This window comes from Rhinopithecus bieti, unplaced genomic scaffold (assembly GCF_001698545.2).
Source record: "Rhinopithecus bieti isolate Rb0 unplaced genomic scaffold, ASM169854v2 scaffold_32081, whole genome shotgun sequence".
Classification (NCBI taxonomy): Eukaryota; Metazoa; Chordata; class Mammalia; order Primates; family Cercopithecidae; genus Rhinopithecus; species Rhinopithecus bieti.
The window spans coordinates 830,586-854,399 of NW_016814436.1; the positions used below are offsets into that span (position 1 = coordinate 830,586).

General features: G+C 44.5%; 1 long non-coding RNA gene across 1 annotated transcript in view; it reads left to right on the forward strand.

Annotated features, from left to right (window-relative positions):
• Positions 1-2,964: 2,964 nt before the first annotated feature.
• LOC108514492 (uncharacterized) overlaps positions 2,965-23,814 on the forward strand; it is a 37,918-nt gene continuing 17,068 nt past the window's right edge. The window contains exon 1 of the long non-coding RNA XR_001881224.1: positions 2,965-3,413. This is a non-coding gene — a long non-coding RNA (uncharacterized LOC108514492). The remainder of the gene's footprint in view (positions 3,414-23,814) is intronic.

Below are 23,814 nucleotides of genomic sequence, written 5' to 3' on the forward strand. Positions count from 1 at the left end.
CACAATGGACCCTGCTTGCCAATGATGCTGGTCTTTAACAAAACAGCAGCACCTCGTGCTCTGCACAAACACACATTTCTGCACATCCAGAAGAACGCATGCCTTCCGAAGAGCATCTGCCATGTGGTAGACACTCAGGAAATTCAGGATCCTGCAATCATTTTAAAGGCCTCCCAAACAGCGGGTGCTCCATAAACACACTTTGAAGAAATAAATGAATGAATGAGCAGATTATTTTGGAATCATGTTCTAATAATCCATCTGGGTATGTAGACCCCCAAACAGAGGCAACAACCATGTTAATTCGATTCCTGCCATGATGTCAGATGCTCTTGGCCAGGAATTGGCAAATTGCAGCCCAAGGACCAAATCTGGCCTGCACCCTGTTTTTATAAATAAAGATTTACTGGAACACTGCCACACCCCTGTGTTTACATATAGTCTATGGGCTGTTTTTGAGCTGTTAATAGTAGGCCGACTTGAGTAGTTACAACAGAGATCATATGGGCTGCAAAGTCTGAAATATTTATTATTTGGCTCTTCACAGAAAAATTTGCAGACTCTTGCTCTAGGCAACTTCCTGGATATAGAAGGTCTGAGGTGAGGTCAAGGATTTCATGTTTCTAAGCAGCTTTCACTTGAAGTTGATGCAGTTAGTCTTGGAGCCACCCTTTGCAAAGCAAGGTTTTAGGCACTCTTTTTTTCCAAAACAAACAAAAGTATGATGAACCATTATACATTAAGTACCAATACTGTACATGGCATGAATTCGGCCCTGCAGTATCACATCACTTGAGTCAGCTGCAATCAAAGAAAGTCTTGGATATCCCTGTTTCTCACCTCATTGGCCTCACTTACTGATACGAGCCTAGCAGCATACACCAAGGAAGAGACTGGAACATTCCTGTTTAGTTCATCGATAGCCACAAATCTAGACAGACAGCTCAGTGGACATTCATTGCCTTTTGACTTCCAGCATCCATTCATCCCTCTCCCAATGGCAGCAATTTTGATATATTTCTCTCTTCCCATTTCCCTTCTTGTGCTTTGGGCAGGGCTGACTCCAGCCTCAGCCCAATCAGCATCTTGCATCCCTCCTAAGTTACCCTGCTTGTTTCAGGGGTGAGCATGTGTCCCAGTGTGTTCCTATGGGACCTTTGCAGAGACTTCTGTGAAAACAATGTTCTCTCTTTCCTAGAGCATCTGTAGTGAGACAACATAGAATCTGAGCTGCTGTAGGTATCTCATGACCCTAAGAAGGGACTCTAAGAAGGAAAGGAACAAGTATGGAGGGGACAGTTCCAAGCAACACGGGGAGAAGAAACTTGCTGATTTTGTTTAGGCTCTTAATCCAATGATACCCCTAGCCACAGGATGTTCCCATGGGTTTTTCAGTTATATGAGCCCATACATCCCTTTTTGCTTCTGTCATTTGGAGTTGCAATTTCTGTGCTTTGCAATTGAAAAAAAAATTCAGATAGGAAAGGTTACCAAAACTTTCCATCTGACTGTGGCTGAGCAGTTAGGGCCATGAACACTCCTGCATGAGAATCCTGCATGTTTGGACACATTTTGGCACATCTGCAGGAGGAGCATGAGTAAATGGCTGCCTGTCTTAGAGCTGAGGCACTTGCTGCCTTGACCATCACCAAGGCTGCTATTGCTTATAGACCCTGGCAGCTCCAATCTCTCCAACTGTAACTAGCTCAAGTCAAAACAAGAGAAAGGATCCTGGGAAAGGGTTCAGGAATCCTGCTGCAAGTCAACTGCTAGGTTTTGAAGGGAAGGTGAGGGTTAAAGACAGAGAGAGAGAGAGAGTGGCAGCTCTACAGCAAATGCAGGCTTTATGTCCAACATAAGACCTCTAGAGGTGGAGGACCAGCCTAATGCCAGTGCCCACCACTGCTTACAGGCTGGGGTACTTATAGGTATGGGCAGGAGGGGCCTGGGCAGTATGGCTTGCTGCCCAGGATGATATTGCTAAGACATGCCCATGATGAGGCAGTTTGGCCTTTGTTCCCACGGAATGTGATGTTCCTTGCACTTTCTCCCAGCAGGGTGTGATAAGGATGTTCCTGTGCCTTGTGGTCAAGTGGTTGGCCAGGATGTCTCACGCCCCAAACCCCCGTGGAATGTTTCACTTGACCAAGTTCTGTGAAATGGCAGGGGGTGGGGGTGGGGTTACAAAATGATGCAGTTTGGTCTAACACAAAGAACCACTAAAGAAACTACCAAAGGGTAGGTTATCTCAGGCGAAACTATACCAGGTAATGTTTTCTTTAGCACCATTCCATGTTCTGTTAGCATCTTCTTGACCCTAAAGTAACCAATGCTCGCTCTCGCTTGCTTTCTCCCTCTGTTTCTCTCCCTCTGTCTCTCTCTCTGTTTAACTCTCTTACCAAAACAACTTTCAACTAGTAAACAGATAGGAAAGCATTTTACTAACCCACAGGAGTCAGGTTCACCAGTTTTTTCACCAGATAGATCTGGATTTGAATTCCAGGCTCACCCCTCCCTAGATGTGCATGTATAAATAAGCAACTTAAATGCTCTGAAGCTCACTTTGCTTATTTTTAAAATACATGCTTTGCTGAGTTATCATAGGGAGATGAGATAAGGCATATAGTGGTTAGGTGTAAGACTATCATCAAACCATAAAAATAATATGACGGACATAACATTAATATTGTTTTAGCCTCCTGGGGGTGTTTGCATTTTCATAACGAGCAATTCCTTTCTTAACCCAGCATTAGGAACTGTAATGTCAGAATTTCAGCCTTGGTGACAGACCTGTTGCAGGTTTATATCTGACAGATGGCTACTTAAAGAAGGTGTTCAAGAGCCCTACACAGTCCTTAGACAATGACCCTGAGAATCAGAAACTCAGGCCATACATGTGGAAGCAAAAAAAAAAAAAAAAAAGATCCTAGAGATTGGAGGGGTCACTGAGCAATAATCAGGCTATAATCACTGAATTCTGATGGGCTACCTGGAAATGGCTTAGGGTGGGATTACATATACCTCCTGCCACATCAGATTTCCTTCTATTTGGTCAGGGGTAGCATCATCCAATGAATAAATCTGTTAGTGATCTCCCTCACATAACCTAGGAATTCTCTCAGGATCCATTTCTCCAGTAGTTTTCAGAAAGGAATCAACGACAGCAAAGAGAGAAGTTCTTCCATTCCAAGAGCAGCCATCTTGCTTAACTGACAAACTAGAGAGAGCTGCAAGGAGTCAGTACATCCCTGGCACAATCCACTCCCTCTCATGACATATTATATGAGGCTGTGTGAGCCCCGCTTCCACAGTACACTAAAAACCCACGGTTCCTGCATTATTTGGGCAACTGACAAGCTTCTGAAGTTAAGATTCATGAACGCTGAGAGTGGTACCCAGTGGATTTGTGCCAGGTGAGCAGATCCTTCTCATTTCTCATTTTGGAAATTTCACATTTCATTCTGCTTTGTGAATCCCAAAACTTCATGATAATATAGATTAACATTTTGCAAAAATATAACAAATATTGTTCTGCTTGAGGGAAAATCAGACATTAGCTTCTTATAAGAAACAAGGGGTCATGTTGAAGACTTCAGGATAACATATCTTGGAGAAGAAAAAGCCATTCAGTGGTTCACTCCCCAAGTCTGTGGGAGGGTTTTTTTTTTTTTTTTTTTTTTAAAGAAAAGGTTATTTTCATAACTTTGAAACTACAATTAATTTCTGCAAAACTCATGGAAAAATTGTCTCTTTTCAATAATTTTTCCCCCATCTTTTTCCCCAAGAGTCTTTAAATTTGACAAAATTTTTCTTTTCAATTAAAATAAAAAAATTGAACAGATGTGCCTCAAGAGGGCTGGTGGCACTTTTAAGAACTGGTAATAATTTATTTAGAACCATGTATGGTAATATAATATATCTGTACACACAAGTTGCACAGAAACACCCACTGCTTTTGGTGTGGTACTTACTGTTCCTTGTTGGAACACCCAGGAAACTTCCATATGTCAGAGATCATGTATGACAGTCCTATCTTCTGTGCAAAAGGTCATCTCCCAGCAGAAGAATAGCTCGCCTAGTTAAAGGGATTACCAATTTTTAAACGCTCTGCCAAGCTGAAGACGGAGTGAATGAGTGAGAGAGGGAGATGTCAGATTTCAAATGCAGGGCACGCTCATTGTGCCCTCGGATGCTGAGCTGGGAGGAGGGGGAGAGNATTTTCATAACTTTGAAACTACAATTAATTTCTGCAAAACTCATGGAAAATTGTCTCTTTTCAATAATTTTCCCCATCTTTTCCCCAAGAGTCTTTAAATTTGACAAAATTTTCTTTTCAATTAAAATAAAAAAATTGAACAGATGTGCCTCAAGAGGGCTGGTGGCACTTTTAAGAACTGGTAATAATTTATTTAGAACCATGTATGGTAATATAATATATCTGTACACACAAGTTGCACAGAAACACCCACTGCTTTTGGTGTGGTACTTACTGTTCCTTGTTGGAACACCCAGGAAACTTCCATATGTCAGAGATCATGTATGACAGTCCTATCTTCTGTGCAAAAGGTCATCTCCCAGCAGAAGAATAGCTCGCCTAGTTAAAGGGATTACCAATTTTAAACGCTCTGCCAAGCTGAAGACGGAGTGAATGAGTGAGAGAGGGAGATGTCAGATTTCAAATGCAGGGCACGCTCATTGTGCCCTCGGATGCTGAGCTGGGAGGAGGGGGAGAGAAACCTCTATTTAGAGATGATTGGAAAAAATCAGTGCTACACAGTGCACTTGAGAAGCAATGCAGGAGGCTGTTCTTGCCCTCTCCTAGGATATGACAAAATGGCCGCCATGGAAACAGGAAGCAGCAGCAAATGGCTGCCACAGGTCTTCTTAGATGCTTGAGGAAGTGTCTACGTGTGTCCAGGCCTGTGTGGGGTATTCCTAGGGTAGCAGGCTTTTAAAGTCAGGGTGAAGAAAAGGGAGGCATTTAGAAGGAATGGACAATTGACAAGGAAAGTGGTCAGACAGCACCAAAGGGTAACGATCTGGGAAAACCCAAGGCTCCAAGAAAGTACGTTGACCCCAAGAAACAGAATTTACAGTATTTTAGCCACCCTGAAACTATATAACCATGCCAGCTCAAGTAATCAAAAATATCCTAGTCCCTGCAAACGCTCACTAGCCACTTTTTAAATATCCCGTTTAAAATGACCCCTTCACTACCCCGGGTAAGTTGGCAGGGGATTGGAGGCTCCATGGAGGGCTATCCCTAAGCCAACCTGCCAGGCAGGCAGGCAGGCAGGCAAGTTTCTGCCCTTCCCAACCTCCCGCTGCTAGCTCCCTTCCTCCTGAGAGTTGAAGACTTCCTAATGTTCCTGGTTGCATCAGACACCAATCTGGCCCAGCTTCCCTATTGGAAGGCCTCTGTGACAACCAGCCAATCTGATGCACCCATCTGAGTAACTATGTTTTCCCTCCTTCAGGACATGGTTACATTTAGTTCAGTTTTTTCCTTCCCAAGGCAGATGCCCAAAGCAAAGAGAGTGAAGCAGTCAGAATTTCAGACACTGTGAACAACTCCCCTTGGGGTACCTCTGGGGCTGGCGTCTTTACATCACAATGACAGAGAACTGGCCCTCACAGACTACGGCCACCGGGTCTTAGAGGTTTTGTTTCTCTGTGGGCGTCCATGTGCTCTGTTTCTTTCTCTCCTTACCACTCTCCAAACCACACTCACACAAATATACATCCCCATATGCAAAGATGCACATATGTATATTGTACATCAGTGTGACACTCACACGCACGTGGGGTATTAGCATAGCCGTTCCCCCCTCCCCCCTGAGTCCCTCTTGTGTTTCCCAGCACCCAGCATCCTCCAAAGCGGGCAGTGGCACACTACGGCTCATAAGCTAAATCCAGTCACTGCCTGCTCTGTAAATAAAGTTTTGCTGGAACACACGCCTGCTGATTCGTTTGTGTATCATCTGGCTGCTTTTGCACTAGAACAGGGTTGAGTAGTCACAAAAAAAGACCACGTGGTCTGAAATATTTGCTCACTGGCCCATTTAGAAAAAGTTTGCTGCCCGCCCCCCCAGTCTAAAGCAGCATCTTATATCTAGAAAATCTATTTCTTAAAAATTGTCAAAAGGTCTTTCTCTTATCTTAAAAGTGATTCATAAACCTGTACCTCTTAGAGTCATGAAGCCTTGGAATCAGAAGGTGTATTTTAGATTATTAGTCCTACTTATGGCCTAGTGCCTGATTCTCTGATAGGATACCTGTGGATGTCTCTTTTCTCTTGATGGTTCCAATAAAAGGCAGCACACAGCTGTTCACAGGGAAGCTGTGACGTTTCCCAAGAGCTCTGTTGGAAACCTCTTTTTTATCTGCAGTGAAAATCTGATTTCCTATCATTTCCACCCACTGGTTCCCATTCTACCCTTTGGGGCCAGTCAGGAAAAGGAGGACAATCCTCTTTGAAAAATCGGCCAGGCATGGTGGCTCGCGCCTGTAATCCCAACACTTTGGGAGGCAGAGGCAGGCGGATCACCTGAGGTCAGGAGTTCGAGACCAGCCTGTCCAACATGGTGAAACCCCGTCTCTACTGAAAATACAAAAATTAGCCTGGCATGGTGGTGCACGCCTGTAGTCCCAGCTACTCAGGAGGCTAAGGCAGGAGAATCACTTGAACTTGGGAGGTGAAGGTTGCAGTAAGCCGTGACTGCACCACTGCACTCCAGCCTGGGTGACAGAGCGAGACTACATCTCAAATAAATAAATAAATAAATAAATAAATAAATAAATAATAAAAAAATAAAGCAGCAAGTATCTGGAGGTAACTGACATGCCTCACTTTTATGTTTTGCTTCTCCAGGTTAAAAAATAACCCCGGTCCCTTGACCTGTTCCTGGGGTGGTATGGTCTCAAGGCCCCACCACCTCTGTAGTTTCTCTTGGTGGCCAATATCCCTCTTAAACTTAGAAAGCCATGAGTACCGTGAAGACATCACATGCTTTCTCAAGATGAGCATTCATTCCTGGTCACCATGGTGCTGAGAGTTCACCAAGGAAGTGTGAGAAGCCTCTGGAGGGCAGGAACAGAGGCTTGCTGTTCTCTTTCTGAAGCAGCGGCACAGGGTAGCACCATCATCTAATCGGGTCCTAAGAGACCCTCTGAAGCTGGATATGCCAAGCCTTTGCATCGGTGGCTGGAGGCCTAGCGGGGATTCCACTGGAAAGCTGGCTCTAGAGAATGGTATATTTTGAATTAACCACTCAACAAATCATAAAGCAGGATTGTCAGACTCATTATGGGAAAAGCTGCCCTGAAAATAATGCCTTAAGGACGTGTTGTTGCTGCTGAGGATACAACTGGTATTAGTGGCTTAAGGGGCTCAGGAAATTTCCATGAGACCATAACAAAGGAACAGCCAGCATTTGGTGGGAACAATGGAGGATGGACCCTTTTTTTTTCATCGATGAAAGGAGATCTTTCTTATTATTTGAAAATTTGCTACTCCAAACACCCACTTCTCCCCCTGGTGTACCATGTCAGAGTTACTAAGGAGGAGGTTTAAAAAAATAAAATCATTAAACAACCCCTCCCCACCGCAAAAGATGGCTCAATGAGGTCTCATTCCGTGGTAATGAGCTCCAATTTAACGCCATCATTATTTCTGACATTAAAGGCCTGAGAATAGTGTCACATGCCCAGAAGCTATTTTTTTCTTTTTAAAACCAGCTAATCCCAGAAATAAGAAACTGCCATGAGGGACAGTGAGTCAGGGCCTGTAAAAGTGCTTTAGGAGAGGACTGTGGCAACAGACTGACCTGAACGTGGGAGGCACAGCCTGCACAAGGCCCTTAGTCACCTGGGGCGGACAGGGCCCAGCTTGTGCACTGACTGCCCAGTGAGTAATTAAGAGCCTAGGTTTTGGCAGGATGCAGCAGCTCATGCCTGTAATTCCAGCACTTTGGGAGGCCAAGGCATGCAGATGAATTTGAGACTAGCCTGGCCAACATGGTGAAACCCTGTGTCTACTAAAAATTAGCCAGCCATGGTGACAGGCACCTGTAATCTCAGCTACTCAGGAGGCTCAGGCAGGAGAATTGCTTGAACCCAGGAGGCAGAGGTTGCAGTGAGTCAAGATCACACTACTGCACTCCAGGCTGGGTGACAAAGTAAAACTCTGTCTCAAAAACAAAAATGTCTAGGTTTGGTGTTGGATTCTAAGTTTGAGGCTTAGCTGCACTGCTTGTGCCAAAACCTTACGACTTTAGGGAATTTTACTTAAGTTCCTCATGCCTTGGTTTGGCTCATCTGTGAAATGGATCCCATAATAGTACCTACTACCAGGTGGAGACAAAATGAAATAGGAAGCAGGAAACAGACTCTAACATATCAAAGAGAAGAAAGGAATCTACAGGATGATGGACAGGGAGGGACATCTGGAAGCAACAGCTGGGCTCTGGGCTTAGAAATCAACCAGTGCCAAGGGGGGCAGATCAGAAGGCTCTAGAAGAACTTTTATAAGATGAAATTGGTAGGATACCCAATATATTTGGATACCCTGAGAGACAATGCACACAACTGGGGGAGACTTCAGGTGTATGTCAATGACAGAAGACTAAGAAAAGCAAAAACAGAACCACTGAAAACAGAGTTCTTCAGGAAAGGAGAGTAAATGGAATACACTACATGGCTCAGGTAGGCTAAATATTGATCTGATAAAAATGACCATACCACGATATTGGCAAGATGGGAATTTTGAGGCCAGGAGTTCGACACCAGCCTGGTCAACATGGTAAAACCCCATCTCTACTCAAAAACACACAAAAAATGAACTGGGTGTGGTGGCATGTGCCTACAGTCCCAGCTACTCAGGCGGCTGAGGCACAGGACCCTTGAACCCTGGAGGTGGAGGTTGCAGTAAGTCGAGANTAAATAAATAATAAAAAAATAAAGCAGCAAGTATCTGGAGGTAACTGACATGCCTCACTTTTATGTTTTGCTTCTCCAGGTTAAAAAATAACCCCGGTCCCTTGACCTGTTCCTGGGGTGGTATGGTCTCAAGGCCCCACCACCTCTGTAGTTTCTCTTGGTGGCCAATATCCCTCTTAAACTTAGAAAGCCATGAGTACCGTGAAGACATCACATGCTTTCTCAAGATGAGCATTCATTCCTGGTCACCATGGTGCTGAGAGTTCACCAAGGAAGTGTGAGAAGCCTCTGGAGGGCAGGAACAGAGGCTTGCTGTTCTCTTTCTGAAGCAGCGGCACAGGGTAGCACCATCATCTAATCGGGTCCTAAGAGACCCTCTGAAGCTGGATATGCCAAGCCTTTGCATCGGTGGCTGGAGGCCTAGCGGGGATTCCACTGGAAAGCTGGCTCTAGAGAATGGTATATTTTGAATTAACCACTCAACAAATCATAAAGCAGGATTGTCAGACTCATTATGGGAAAAGCTGCCCTGAAAATAATGCCTTAAGGACGTGTTGTTGCTGCTGAGGATACAACTGGTATTAGTGGCTTAAGGGGCTCAGGAAATTTCCATGAGACCATAACAAAGGAACAGCCAGCATTTGGTGGGAACAATGGAGGATGGACCCTTTTTTTTTCATCGATGAAAGGAGATCTTTCTTATTATTTGAAAATTTGCTACTCCAAACACCCACTTCTCCCCTGGTGTACCATGTCAGAGTTACTAAGGAGGAGGTTTAAAAAAATAAAATCATTAAACAACCCCTCCCCACCGCAAAAGATGGCTCAATGAGGTCTCATTCCGTGGTAATGAGCTCCAATTTAACGCCATCATTATTTCTGACATTAAAGGCCTGAGAATAGTGTCACATGCCCAGAAGCTATTTTTTTCTTTTAAAACCAGCTAATCCCAGAAATAAGAAACTGCCATGAGGGACAGTGAGTCAGGGCCTGTAAAAGTGCTTTAGGAGAGGACTGTGGCAACAGACTGACCTGAACGTGGGAGGCACAGCCTGCACAAGGCCCTTAGTCACCTGGGGCGGACAGGGCCCAGCTTGTGCACTGACTGCCCAGTGAGTAATTAAGAGCCTAGGTTTTGGCAGGATGCAGCAGCTCATGCCTGTAATTCCAGCACTTTGGGAGGCCAAGGCATGCAGATGAATTTGAGACTAGCCTGGCCAACATGGTGAAACCCTGTGTCTACTAAAATTAGCCAGCCATGGTGACAGGCACCTGTAATCTCAGCTACTCAGGAGGCTCAGGCAGGAGAATTGCTTGAACCCAGGAGGCAGAGGTTGCAGTGAGTCAAGATCACACTACTGCACTCCAGGCTGGGTGACAAAGTAAAACTCTGTCTCAAAACAAAATGTCTAGGTTTGGTGTTGGATTCTAAGTTTGAGGCTTAGCTGCACTGCTTGTGCCAAAACCTTACGACTTTAGGGAATTTTACTTAAGTTCCTCATGCCTTGGTTTGGCTCATCTGTGAAATGGATCCCATAATAGTACCTACTACCAGGTGGAGACAAAATGAAATAGGAAGCAGGAAACAGACTCTAACATATCAAAGAGAAGAAAGGAATCTACAGGATGATGGACAGGGAGGGACATCTGGAAGCAACAGCTGGGCTCTGGGCTTAGAAATCAACCAGTGCCAAGGGGGGCAGATCAGAAGGCTCTAGAAGAACTTTTATAAGATGAAATTGGTAGGATACCCAATATATTTGGATACCCTGAGAGACAATGCACACAACTGGGGAGACTTCAGGTGTATGTCAATGACAGAAGACTAAGAAAAGCAAAACAGAACCACTGAAAACAGAGTTCTTCAGGAAAGGAGAGTAAATGGAATACACTACATGGCTCAGGTAGGCTAAATATTGATCTGATAAAATGACCATACCACGATATTGGCAAGATGGGAATTTTGAGGCCAGGAGTTCGACACCAGCCTGGTCAACATGGTAAAACCCCATCTCTACTCAAAACACACAAAAAATGAACTGGGTGTGGTGGCATGTGCCTACAGTCCCAGCTACTCAGGCGGCTGAGGCACAGGACCCTTGAACCCTGGAGGTGGAGGTTGCAGTAAGTCGAGATCACACCACTGTACTCCAGCCTGGGTGACAGAATGAGACTCTGTCTCAAAAAAACAACAACAACAACAACAAAAAACCATTTTATTGAGCGATATGGCGGTAAAGTTCTAAGGAATCAGTTTAAAGCATTAAAAGAGTTTATCCATAAGGGAGTAGGAGCTAGATGGGGGATTTTGGTGTATTTCTGCAACAACGCTGGAAGGACTGTATCAGTCTACAAACTGTATATATAAGTAACTTCGATAAAAGTAAAACTAAATAAAATTCCTATTGAAATAGGTCCCATCAATTGATTTCACCACCAGTTCCTCTGGATTTATCAGGATTAAGACCAGATTTAGCAGTTTCTCTGCTGGCTCTCTCAACCTTCTAACAGATGAAACGTTGAATAAGGCAGGTCAAGAGTGTTTCCAGAAGTGTATCTTTTTTTTTTTTTTGAGACAGAGTCTCACTCTGTTGCCTAGGCTGGAGTGTAGTGGCATGATCTCAGCTCAATGCAACCTCCACTTCCTAGGTTCAAGAGATTCTCCTGCCTCAGCCTCCTGAGTAGCTGGGGCTATAGGCACCTGCCATGACCCCCAGCTAATTTTGTATTTTAGTAGAGAGGGGTTTCACTACATTGGCTAGGCTGGTCTTGAACTCCTGACCTCAGGTGATCTGCTCACCTCAGCCTCCCAAAGTGCTGGAGTTACAGGTGTGAGCCACCATGCCTGACCAGGAAAGAAGTTTCATTGGCTCACAGGTCAGCATGACTGGCTGGGCTCAAGCAATCCTTCCACCTCAGCCTCCCCAAATGTTGGGATTACAGATGGCAGCCATTGTACCTGGTCCTTCCCTCCAATTTAAGCTGAACATTTCTTTGATCAAGTCAGTATGTTGCTTGTCAGTACGTTCTTGTCAGTCTCAGTGGGCTGACGATTGGGCCCATGACATCCCCCGTGATCATTGACAGTATTTTACCATTCCTGAAACTGCAGTTCCTGGTCCTCCCCCTTCCCCCATACAAACGTCACATTTAGTACTCTCAATCTAGACAGCTGTTCATATGCTAGTTCCTTTGAGATCAAAATTATGAACTCAAATTTGAAGCAGAGATGAGCACATACCAAAGATATTTGGTGCTGTTCACGACTTTAAAGTCGCTGGCGAGAAAATTGAGTTGCTACTGGTCATATGCATTCCTTCTCACATGAATCTTCCTTCTGATACTGTGTGCTGTTTCCCAGCTCTGATCACATTGAATAAACTATGAAAGTTGGGACCTAATCTCCAAAACGAAAGGACGATGATTCTTGCAGGAAAACACATTCTCTTGAGAGTCACCATAGCATCCAGTGGGTGAAAACACTGTTTCAAAAGGAAAAGTGCCAGAAAATACTGAATTGTTCAATTAAGAACATTGATTCTTTAGTGGTTTTCTACCTGTATGCCAACACTACAGATATCCTATTATGATATATATATGATACACACACACACACACACACACACACATATATACACACACATATTTTTCTTTTTGAGACAGAGTCTTGCTGTGTTGTCCAGGCTGGAGTGCAGTGGTGCGATCTTGACTCACTGCAACTTCCATATCCTGGGTTCAACTGATTTTCATGCCTCAACCTCCCAAGTAGCTAAGATTACAGGCATCCCCCACCACATCCAGCTAATTTTTTGTATTTTCAGTAGAGATGGGGTTTCACCATGTTGGCCAGGCTGCACTTGAACTCCTGGCCACAAGTGATCCACCCACCTCGGCCTCCCAAATTGCTGAGATTATGGGTGTGAGCAACTGCACCCAGCCCTATTTAATATTTTAAAATAATACTTTACATGAACAGAGACGAAAGGACCCAGATATACTTGTAATGGTACAGAAAACCCTGTTGAAATCATAAAAACTGGTATGGTAAATAACTTTCTAGATTTTATATTAATTGAGGCTTTGACATGGTCCCAAAGTAAATTGAACTCTGTACCCTTTAGATAACATTTTCAGTGTACTGTGTGCCAGACACTGACCTAAGCATCTTATATTCATCGTATTTTTTTTTTTTTTTTATTGAGACGGAGTCTTGCTCTGTCGCCCAGGCTGGAGTGCAGTGGCCGGATCTCAGCTCACTGCAAGCTCCGCCTCCCGGGTTCACGCCATTCTCCTGTCTCAGCCTCCCGAGTTGCTGGGACTACAGGCGTCCGCCTCGTCGCCTGGCTAGTTTTTTTGTATTTTTTAGTAGAGACGGGGTTTCACCGTATTAGCCAGGATGGTCTCGATCTCCTGACCTCGTGATCCGCCCGTCTCGGCCTCCCAGAGTGCTGGGATTACAGGCTTGAGCCACCGCGCCCGGCCCTATGTCACATTCTTATTAACCCATTTGATAGATAAGGAAACCAAGCCCCAGAAGGGTAAAGACATTTGCCTTGGGATTGAAAGTTCACGTTAGTAAAGCCAGGACTACAAAGTGCCTGTAATCCCAGCACTTTGGGAGCCCGAGGCAGGTGGATCACCACTGTCAGGAGTTTGAGACCAGCCTGGCCAACACGGTGAAACCCTTTCTCTACTAAAAATATAAAAATTAGCCAGGTGTGGAGACGCTTGCTTGTAGTCCCAGCTACTCAGAAAGCTGAGGTAGGAGAATCGCTTGAACCTGGGAGGCGGAGGTTTCAGTGAGCCAAGATCACACCACTGCACTCTAGCCTGGGTAACAAAGCGAGGGTCCATCTCCAAAACCCCCCCAAAAAACCAACCATCTGGCCCCCATGCCCACAGGGTCACCCTGCACTGTGCTCTGCTTGTTTTTTCTTTAAGAAATTCTGAACTAATTGCCCATCATCCTACCCACAGCATCTAGACTTGTGGCTGGCACATAGTAGGCTGTTGTCTCCTCACTATCAGCAAATGGTTTTTCTGAAATTATTAGGACCCTATATGGCTACATAAAAAGACACCAATTGTTTTTCTTTCATAAGTGATTATGTGCCTAATACTTTAGAAAGGCCTATAGACTTGAACCTTACCACAGGTGGTTGGAACAGGGGCCCTGATATGTAAAACTCCCCAGGGATGCTATAGAAGTCCCAGGAATAGACCCTAATTACTTACCTTAAGTGCAGATATATAAGACATCTACCAATTTGTTTCACTACACACCAGTTGTCCCACAGGACTTTGTTAAGTATGCTTATATGTACATCTTAGAGTTACACTTTTAACAAGGTTTAGAAGAAAACAATGCTTACTATACACTTCTTGGGCTTTCTTCTCCCTTTGTTATTTCATAATCATCACCCTACCTGGAATAAATAGGCCAGGGCCTTAGAGGAATGTAGCAATTCTGTTGAAGTTATGGGAAAGTGGCCGAAGGGCCTAAATGGAAGACGGGGAGTTAGAAAATGGAAAGACACAATATTCCCTGTTAGCCTCCCAGCGGGCATCTTTCTCCACGCCTTTCTAGTTTGTATGATGGGAAGAAGCTTATGCGGAGGAGGGGATGGAGAATTAGGTCACACCCATGATAACTGAAGATTGGCTTATTTATGAATGTCTTGCACAGTGCAAGTGTACCATGTAGGCTCAAACTGGAGAAGGCTGTATTTTACCTTCCTAACCTCCTTTTGCAGCTTTAATGAAAGTTTTCAAAGGGGAATTGACATGTTTAATCGTTAACTAGAAGACTCATTTATTTATTTTTTTTCATTCATTCATTCAACACATACTAAGTGTATTAATCTGTTTCCATGCTGGTATGAAGAACTGCCTGAGACTGGGTAATTATAAAGGAAAGAGATTTAACTGACTCACAGTTCTACATGGCTGGAAAGGAAACTTACAATCATGGCAGACAGCAAAGGGGACGCAAGTACGTCTTACACGGCAGCAGGAGAGAGAGAGAGAAAGAAGGGGGCAGTGTGCCAGACTTATCAAACCACCAGATCTTGTGAGAACTCCCTCACTATCACCAGAACAGCATGGGGAAACCACCGCCATGATCCAATCACCTCCCACCATGTCCCTCCCTCGACCCATAGGGATTACAATTAAAGATGAGAGTTGGGTGGGGACACAGGGCCAAACCATATCACTAAGCACCAGGGTATCCTCCTGAGTACACAGATGGCCTACATTTCCCAACCTCCTTTGTGGTGAGGTGTGGCCATGTGGATGAGTTCTTACCAGCGCAGATGAGCCTAAGCGATGCCAGCTACTTCTCTGCCCAGACCTTAACACTGATCCTGTAGGTGGTGGCAATGCCCCCTGCAGTGTGGAAGCAGCATAAGAAAATGAACCTAAGTGGCTCTCTTGTGAGCAAGAAATTCACTTCTTTGCTCATCCAGCTGCTCTATTTGGGGGCATCTTTGTCAGCAGCCTTTGTACTTACATGGATGTCTAATAGCAGTCTATGCACTCATGGACTTCATAATCTAGACAGACAGTAAATACCAAAGATAATCAGGGAGGCCTCTCTGAGGAGGTGACATTTATGATGAGACCTGAACAGTAAGGATTATCAGTCATGCAAAGATCTGGGCACTCAGGCAGACAGAAAATCACATGCAAAGGCAGAAATTAACTTCTGTCTGAGGAATAGAAGAGTGATGTGGCTGCAATGCAGTGATGGGGTCAGAGCGACACTGGGTGAGGTTGAGAGGAGGCAGACGAAGAGTAAGTGGAAGCAGTTCTAAGTGTGACGTGAAGCCACTAGAGTGTCTTGAAGTGGGTATAGGCATGTGTATGGAGAGAGAGAGGGAGAGAAGGAAAGAGATAGCATTTGATTTGCATGTTGAAGATCAACTTTGGCGATGGCATAGAAAACAGATTGCAAGGATCAAGAATAGAAATGAGAAAAGCGAAGACAGAATTGCAGTGGTTCAGTGAGCAACGACGGTGGCTTGGACCAGGCTATTAGTAATGGGGACGTGGGAAAAGGCTGGATTCAGGGATGTGTTTGAAGAGAAAGTCAATGGGTCTGGCTGACAGATTGGAAGTGGAGGGTGAAAAACAGTTCTTGTCTTGAGCATGTGGGTAGTGGTGGTATTTATTAAGCTGGGCAAGACTTTGGGAGGTCTTGGAAATGGGGGGACATCAAGAGACCTGTTTTGTGTGTGTGTTTTTTTTTTGTTTTTTGTTTTTGGAGACGAGTCTCCCTCTGCCACCCAGGCTGGAGTGCAATGGCGCAATCTTGGCTCATCGCAACCTCTGCCTCCCAGTTCAAGTGATGCTCCTGCCTCAGCCTCCTGAGTAGCTGGGATTATAGGTGTCGGCCACCATGCCTGGCTAATTTTTATATGTTTAATCAAGACAGATTTCACCATGTTGGCCAGGCTGGTCTCAAACTCCTGACCTCAGGTGATCCAACCGCCTTGGCCTCCCATAGTGCTGGGATTACAGGTGTGAGCCACTGCACCTGGCCAGGAGGCCTGTTTTAAAAGCGCTAAGCTTAAGATGCTTGTTAGAGGTTGACATGGAGAGTCTGGAGTTCAGGAGAGATTATTGAGGAGTCTTGGGCAAATCGATAGAATTTAAAGCCATAGACCTAGATGTGTGCTCTTAGGGAAAGGGAAATGGGAGAAAAAGAGGAGAAGACCCGGTAAAAAGTGTCTATCAGACATTTAGGCATCTTCTCACCAGTGTCTAGGATAAACAACACATCAGCATTTCTAGGGAAGCAGGGAAGAGCCTGCACTGTTGGTAATCGCAATTGGTACCATGAGAATTTCTTTCTGTGAGTGCTGGTGTTGGCCTGCATTGGCTCATGAGAGCTGTTTGTTAAATTTTCAGGAGTCGTGTGAGCCATTTATTAAATACAGCTATTATTGTGGAAGTCAGGTGGAGCATTTATAACACAGAAATCAGCAAATTATCCATAGGACGATCTTTAAAAATTTTTGAGAGCCTATTTATTAGCATACCACTGGTGTCCCCCATACTTTGTGTCCAGACTTATCAGAGAAATGGCATGGGATGCCCAGATGCCATCTGACTCACTTCTTACATAAGCTGACCCGTAAGCACACCATTTGTAGTACATGATGGCACGATCTCATTGGCTGGGAACTCCTATAACACTGAGACCACCATCCAGCATTGCTCTCTTGCCAGCACAAGTATACGGTAAGTAGCAGTGGGTTTTTTTTTTTTTTTTTTGAGATAGAGTCTCACTCTGTTGCCCAGGCTGGAATGCAGTGGCACAATCTTAGCTCACTGCAACCTCTGCCTCCTGGGTTCAAGCAATTTTCCTGCCTAAGCCTCCCAAGTAGCTGGAATTACAGGCCTGCACCACCATGCCCCGCTAATTTTTTTTTTTTTTCATTTTTAGTAGAATCGAGGTTTCACCACGTTGGCAAGGCCAGTCTTAAACTCCTGACCTCAGGTGACCCACTCATCTTGGCCTCCCAAAGTGCTAGGATTACAGGTGTAAGCCACTGTGCCGGGCTGGCAGTGGATCTTAAGCAGCCCTAGAAAAATGTTAAAGGGAAGTGTGGGGAACCTGAGCATCTGGATTTTTGTGGAATTCTTAGAAAGGTAGAATATTCTCTTTACTAAACAATAGTCACAAACAATCTGGAAATTTGGGGAGTTCCCTTCCTCTGAGGCATGGGTGGAAACGCTGACATAAATACTTTGCCCCTTGAAAGAAAGCAGAAGGGACTCCAGTTTTTTGGATATTCATCTCTCCGACCCTGGGGACACACAGCACCCCATGATAGCAAGTTTGTTTTTAATAATCCTTCTTTCTTTTTCCTCCACTCAGTCTTGGCATTGTCTCTACCACACCTATTTCATTGACTCTAAGATGCGTTTTCACGGAGGTGCAAATGGGTTGATTAGTTTATTCAGGAGTATCGACATGCTCCGGTGCACTGGAGCATGCAGCCAATCTCCCGACATGCTTGAGTGGGCCGTGGTTACCTCCACGGCCTCCAACAGGAATCGAGTGCTGTTTTGTCTCCGTACTGGGGGACTGGAGAGATGTGTCATTCCAGTGTCACCCTAATTATGATTTTCAGAAGATGTAGCTGTCTGGATACAACAGGACCATCACAAGTGTGTGCAAAGAGTGTGTGGTGTGTGTGTGTATGTGTGTAGATAGCGGAGGGTACACCCTCAGAGGCTGGGCTTGAGAAGGAATGAAATGGAGTTATTGCATTACTGCCTGTGCAAAGCTGAGGCTGCACACACAATAACAGACATACAGACATAGGCGTTCACATGCATTGTACAAAGCCCATGAGCTTTCCTGAGCGAGGCTTTTCTTTACAAATGAATTTAGTGAATCAGAGAAAGTCAAATCTGTAAAAAAAAAAAAACAAACAAAAAAAAAACAGTTATCAAATCCAAAGCTTTGTTGTTTTTTTAGATGAGGAAACTGAGGCCCAGAGAGGGTAAGTGATTGCCCTGAAGCCACACAGCTAACCAGAGAAGAGAAGATACAAGTTCCTGCCTTCCTTATTTCTAATTCTCACAAGCAAGTTTCCGCCTGAACAAGGTGGCAGGTCTGAGCAAAATGCTAAAACCGAGGCCCCATTTTGTTTGTGCATGTGTGTGTGTACATGAACTGTTGGTGTGTGACGGGAGTTTGCGGGGATATTCTCTCCCTGTTTCATGTTTTCATTTCTCCCACAAGACGGGAATGAAAAGGAAGGAAGAGCTGAACCATTCCCTCAGGCAAGCAGATCTGTGGCAAACAAAGAGCCCACAGCTTGGTCTCCATGGGGTCAGTCTGACTTCCTTCTCTCAGAAGCATCCCGGGCTACATTTTCATCTTCACTATCTTCCAATCTTGCATAATCTATAATAATGTGATTCCGAATGCATTTTAGCAAATGCAAGATGGAATGGGACTCCCCCGGCTGCTCCCGAACATCTGATCTATGAAACCCGTAAGGAGCTGCAGCAAAAAGTTCACTGATAGAAAAAAAAAAACAGACAGTTGCCTGTGTCCCCAATTAGGGGTGAGGTTCTTCTGAGTTGGTGGCTCTTGGTCATCTTTGTTTTCCTTAAAAAAGGGATAATGCTGAGGAGTTGGAGGTTCACCTTTGCTCTTGTGTTTAATTGCTGCAAAAGCCATTTATTACCTTTTGTTCTCCTGCAGAGGGGACACTGTCTCTCCCAGTCACCAGGCCTGGTTGGTGTTTGGCTTCTCTACCTGCCCCAGAAGCCATCCCCGTCACCTCTGAGTATTTCTGGGTCACTTCCATGGCCAGGTTTGTCTGGTTCCGGTACAGGAAGGCCCGCATGAAAGGAAGAGGAGCGGAACTGGGATTTTTTTTTTCTTTCTTTGAATTTTGCCTAAAATTCCATCCCCAGCCACCTAATGAGGAAACATCCATCATCTGTCTTTCCCTGGGAATGTCGGTGGCCATCTCGAGCCGGTTTGTGGTCCCGCTCATCTGTATGCAGGCAGGGCTTGTGAAATTGCTTTCCCCTCAGAAAAATATATTCATTTCCACCTTCCTCAGATGGCCCTCACAAATGAAAGTGCTTTGTCATTTTTAATGCCCGGTGTTCCCTTTCTCCCTGCACTGCCTCCAGTCACCATCCAGCTGATAAAGCCCACAGGTAATTTAAAAAACAAAAAAACAAAAAAAACCACACACACCTCAAAAGCCCAGAGGACTGTCAGATTCCACCGGTGTCCCCTTGTGGGTTTTCCTTGCACACAGAGCAAAAATGACTGCAAGGGGAGGTTCTTTCTGTTCCCTGGGAATCTCTTTGGGCCTTGTGCAGCATTTGGATGGACACGCAGCAACAAGGGATGTGCTGAGTTCTAGGTAACAGACGCTTGCTTTAAAATGAAGGCATGAAGCCCTGTCCCCTTGGCTGGCTGGCTCTGAACATCCTGAGAATTAGGATGTACAGAGGTACATATGCTTTGTAAAAACTGGGAAGTGCACTAAAAATTCAGTTATTATTATTTCTAAAATGTCTCCAGCCTACAATTTGTCATAGACACCTATCATTCTGCTTAGATAATTGGGTAATTGTTCCTCATGCCGGAGGGAACAAACGTCTGTCTTTGAAATGTGCATGGAGGCTTACACACAGAGAGCCCTGTTACAACAAGGGTCTGACTCCACAGAGACCTGTAAATGCCAAAAGACTAACAATAATGTCCTCCGAAAAACAACTGCATCCAGCTTTTCATAGGCAAGTTAAAAGGATCACCTGATTCCAGCATTCTGAAAGAGTCACCCTCTTTATGGAAATGGAGCCAAAATACTAGTCCAGGAAAGGAACATGATAGATTTATTGGCCAAAACTTATTTCAAAGCAGAATCTTTGCAAAATATGATCGTTTCCCACATATCTGCATTTCAAGACTGGGTTATCTTTGTTTCTTGTGATCGTTATTTACATACATATTAGTTTTAACTTTTTCTGCATTTTCTTGATCACACCAACCACTCAGTTAAGGATCTGTAAACAAAGACTGAATTGAGCCAAAATGATCTAACTTCCAAAGGGACCGCTTGTTTCCTCGGGTAAACTTGAACGTTTTCATTGATGATGGAGAACCTTGCTTCTCAAATAACCTGGCATGAAGGGCAACTTGTTGTTGTTTTTGTTGCTAATATCCAATTCCCCATGGCCTGATACTTTTGTAAAATACATACAAGTTGAATTACTAGAAAAATAAAATGCTGCTTGAATGTTGCAGTCATGTCAGATGGCTATAAAAGTCTTTCAACTCCTACTCCGAATTTCTGTACTTAACTTGTTGAGAATCCCTATCAAATGGTTCACAGACAAGGAATGACCTGTGGACCCGCTTTGAGTAGCACTGAGGTTGAGAAAACTGTCCTGCCATCTTACCCATGGTGGCTCATGTTCCACCTGTGAAACTGCTCACTCCTTAACTTATAAGAATTTGTCAATCCAATGTTTTAATAGCTTGTTTAAAGCAGGGACAGGTCTGTATACAAAGCCTCCAAGCTAAGTAATCAATTGATAACGAGAGGGAGGGCTGTTAATGTCAATATGAGTTACACAAGGCATTGTCCAAGAATAAATCAGGAAGTTACCCTAAGGTATGGCAGAGGGAGGGGAGGGCTTGGGGGCTGTTGTCGTACATATGGAAAATAAAAACAAAAAATTACAGAGAAGTAATTCTTAACCTGTATTCCGTAAGACAGTAGATTAAGAGGTAATAGAGCTAACACCAGGCTGGACTAAAGAACTGGATGCAGAGAATATACACAAGAGTGTAAATAGGCACACACATGTGTGTGCATGTGTATGTATGTGTGTGCATGTGTGGGCACACGGTCCACCTGGCGGGCTGGCTGATTGGAACTGAGTGAGGAAGGGTGGAAAAAAGGTTGAAGGAGCATTTTCAGAAAGGGGGTCCAATTTATATCCGTTGCAGTAATTGGTTTGTTTGTGTAGAGCAGGAAGAAGGGGCAGTGGGGGACGTGATGGAGTGAAACATGGAGGGCTGTGACTCCCCTGCTTGATGAGTTGGAGAGAAATTGTTAGTAACTAAGACTGGTCCCGCAGGGGTTCATTAAGTGACTGGTCCTCCACCATATCCTGTCATTTCCAACCTGGATGCATCAACATTAGCCAGCTTTGCGGTATGCAATTGTGCATCTGTAAGGGTGTGTGAAGGCGCAGGAGTGTCTGCGGGCTGGGTCTGTGTGCACATCTGTACCTTTTCTTGTGGATACAGTTAAGTTTTCCATGGGAATTAGAATCACGAAGGCCACATGCAATTTTTTTTTTTAAAGGGAAAAAGCAAAAGGTGCTTTCTTACTGGAAACACAAATTTGCTTTGACACTGAAAAAGTACCGTGGAGTAGAACAATAGGGAAACGAAGAAAGGGTCTGAACTGGGCGGGCTGGAGGGAGCTGAGCACTGAAAGGCTGGCCGGTGGCGAACACATCCAATGGTAACTTCTTAAATCAGCCCTGAAAGGGACAGCGAGCAGTGTTTGTCTCTGGATTGTGAGGCCTGTCAGTCCCTGGGAGGCAGGGGCCCAGAAACTGGAGTTCAGGCCAAGAGCCAGGAAGGAAGGCTCGGCAAATTTGCCAAACGTGCAGACTGCCCACAATGTCTGGGCGCTGGTGGCATTTGGAGTCATGGTTGCTCTGCCTTTGGATCTTGGGATTTTTTTTTTCCAGGCAAAAATGGAAGAAAGACTCTTGTGGGGAGTTTTAAGGGTAGGAGTCCCCTTGGGAACCCCATAAATTCAGATCTAGAGAAGCACTAAGAGAAAAACCAAAAACGCTTTTCGCACCAGTGGGAACTCGCTGCCTGTCTGGGTTAGCCAAGAATCCAGCTTCAGGGGCTGGGGGAAAGCTAATGCCATCTAAAGGAGGCCAGCCCCTCCCACCTCCTCAACCCACTCAGCTCAGTCCTGGACAAGGCTGGCCTGTAGCCTCTGGACAGAGGATCCCCCTTAAGGCACAGAAGAGGGCTGGACTTCAACCTCTATTCTGTGGTTTGTAATGGTTTCCGGGAACGAACAATCAAAATGTAAAACCTGAAAGACATGAAAGTGACCATCTTTGAGTGCTTTTTCTACTTTCTAAAACTGGGATGCACTCTATCTGCACAGAGAAAAACTCGTAGGACCTCCTAGGATGCATCTTGGCTCCAAGTTCGTGCCGTGTTATTAGGAAATTGCAAGTGGAAGCAGCCACAAACAGACCATTAAATCACATCACCTGCAGGTTTGCAAATATATGAAGACAGGCAGCGCTAATTGCCGTTATTGTTGTTGGTATCATTATTGTTAATAGATGCCATCCGTTGATACTTCACATCTTACACATGCCTCATTTTCATCTTCATTATAAGCATATAATAGAGAAAGGCAAGTACTATTATTATCCCCATTTTACACGTAAGGACACCAAGTCTCTGAGTTCAGGATGTCCCTGTGAGCCCAGGCCACCTGAGTCCACAGCCATGCTCTTAGAAGCTTGTTTTGCTGCCCCTCCAAGTCCTGTTACCATTTCCGAAGTGTTTCCCAGGTGGAAGGCCCATTTGAAGCACTTTACATATATTATCTAATTATCTCATTTGGTCCTCAGAGCCACAAATCAAGGTAAGCAGACTGCCCAACCTCCAAGCACTTATGAGCTTGTTGTTCCCACAGAGTCACATCATCCTTAGACCATTTGCAATGGTCCAAGGTGGCAGAGAAATCACTTCTGGGCACAAATGTGGTCATTACCAATGGCCGTGATGAGACCTGGGGCTGTTGCTCTTCAAGGCTGATATGAGCCTCTAGATAACTCAGGAAGGAAACTTTTAATCCTCATCATTACCACCATCCATGTTGTTCTCAGCATCAGCGACCAAACCCAGAAAGGAAATAAAGAAGGACTTTGAGAGTCATCTGTGTTTTGCAATGAACCAAAGGCAAATGGGGCTTTCTTGAATTTTTTAAATTTCGGGGCCAGAATGGAAATTAATCTGTTTTTTTCCCCACATCTACCAAGAAGGACTAAGGCTTAGCTGTACTGCTTTCTACGATCCTGGCTGATTTTTCTTTTTCAATAGAATAACATTAAAAAAGAAGGCCAGGGTGCTCTCCAAACAGAACCCAGATCTAATGAGGGGATTTTGGAGTTGTTTATATAGCATGTCTCTTTATCTGTATAAAGCAAAGAACATCTCCAGGTATTTTCAGTGGATTGATCTCATCAAGACACAGATTTATTAAAAAGAAACACAGATAGAGGGAAACAGGCCACTGTAATTTATACATTAGTTTTTTTTTTTTTTTTTTTTTTTTT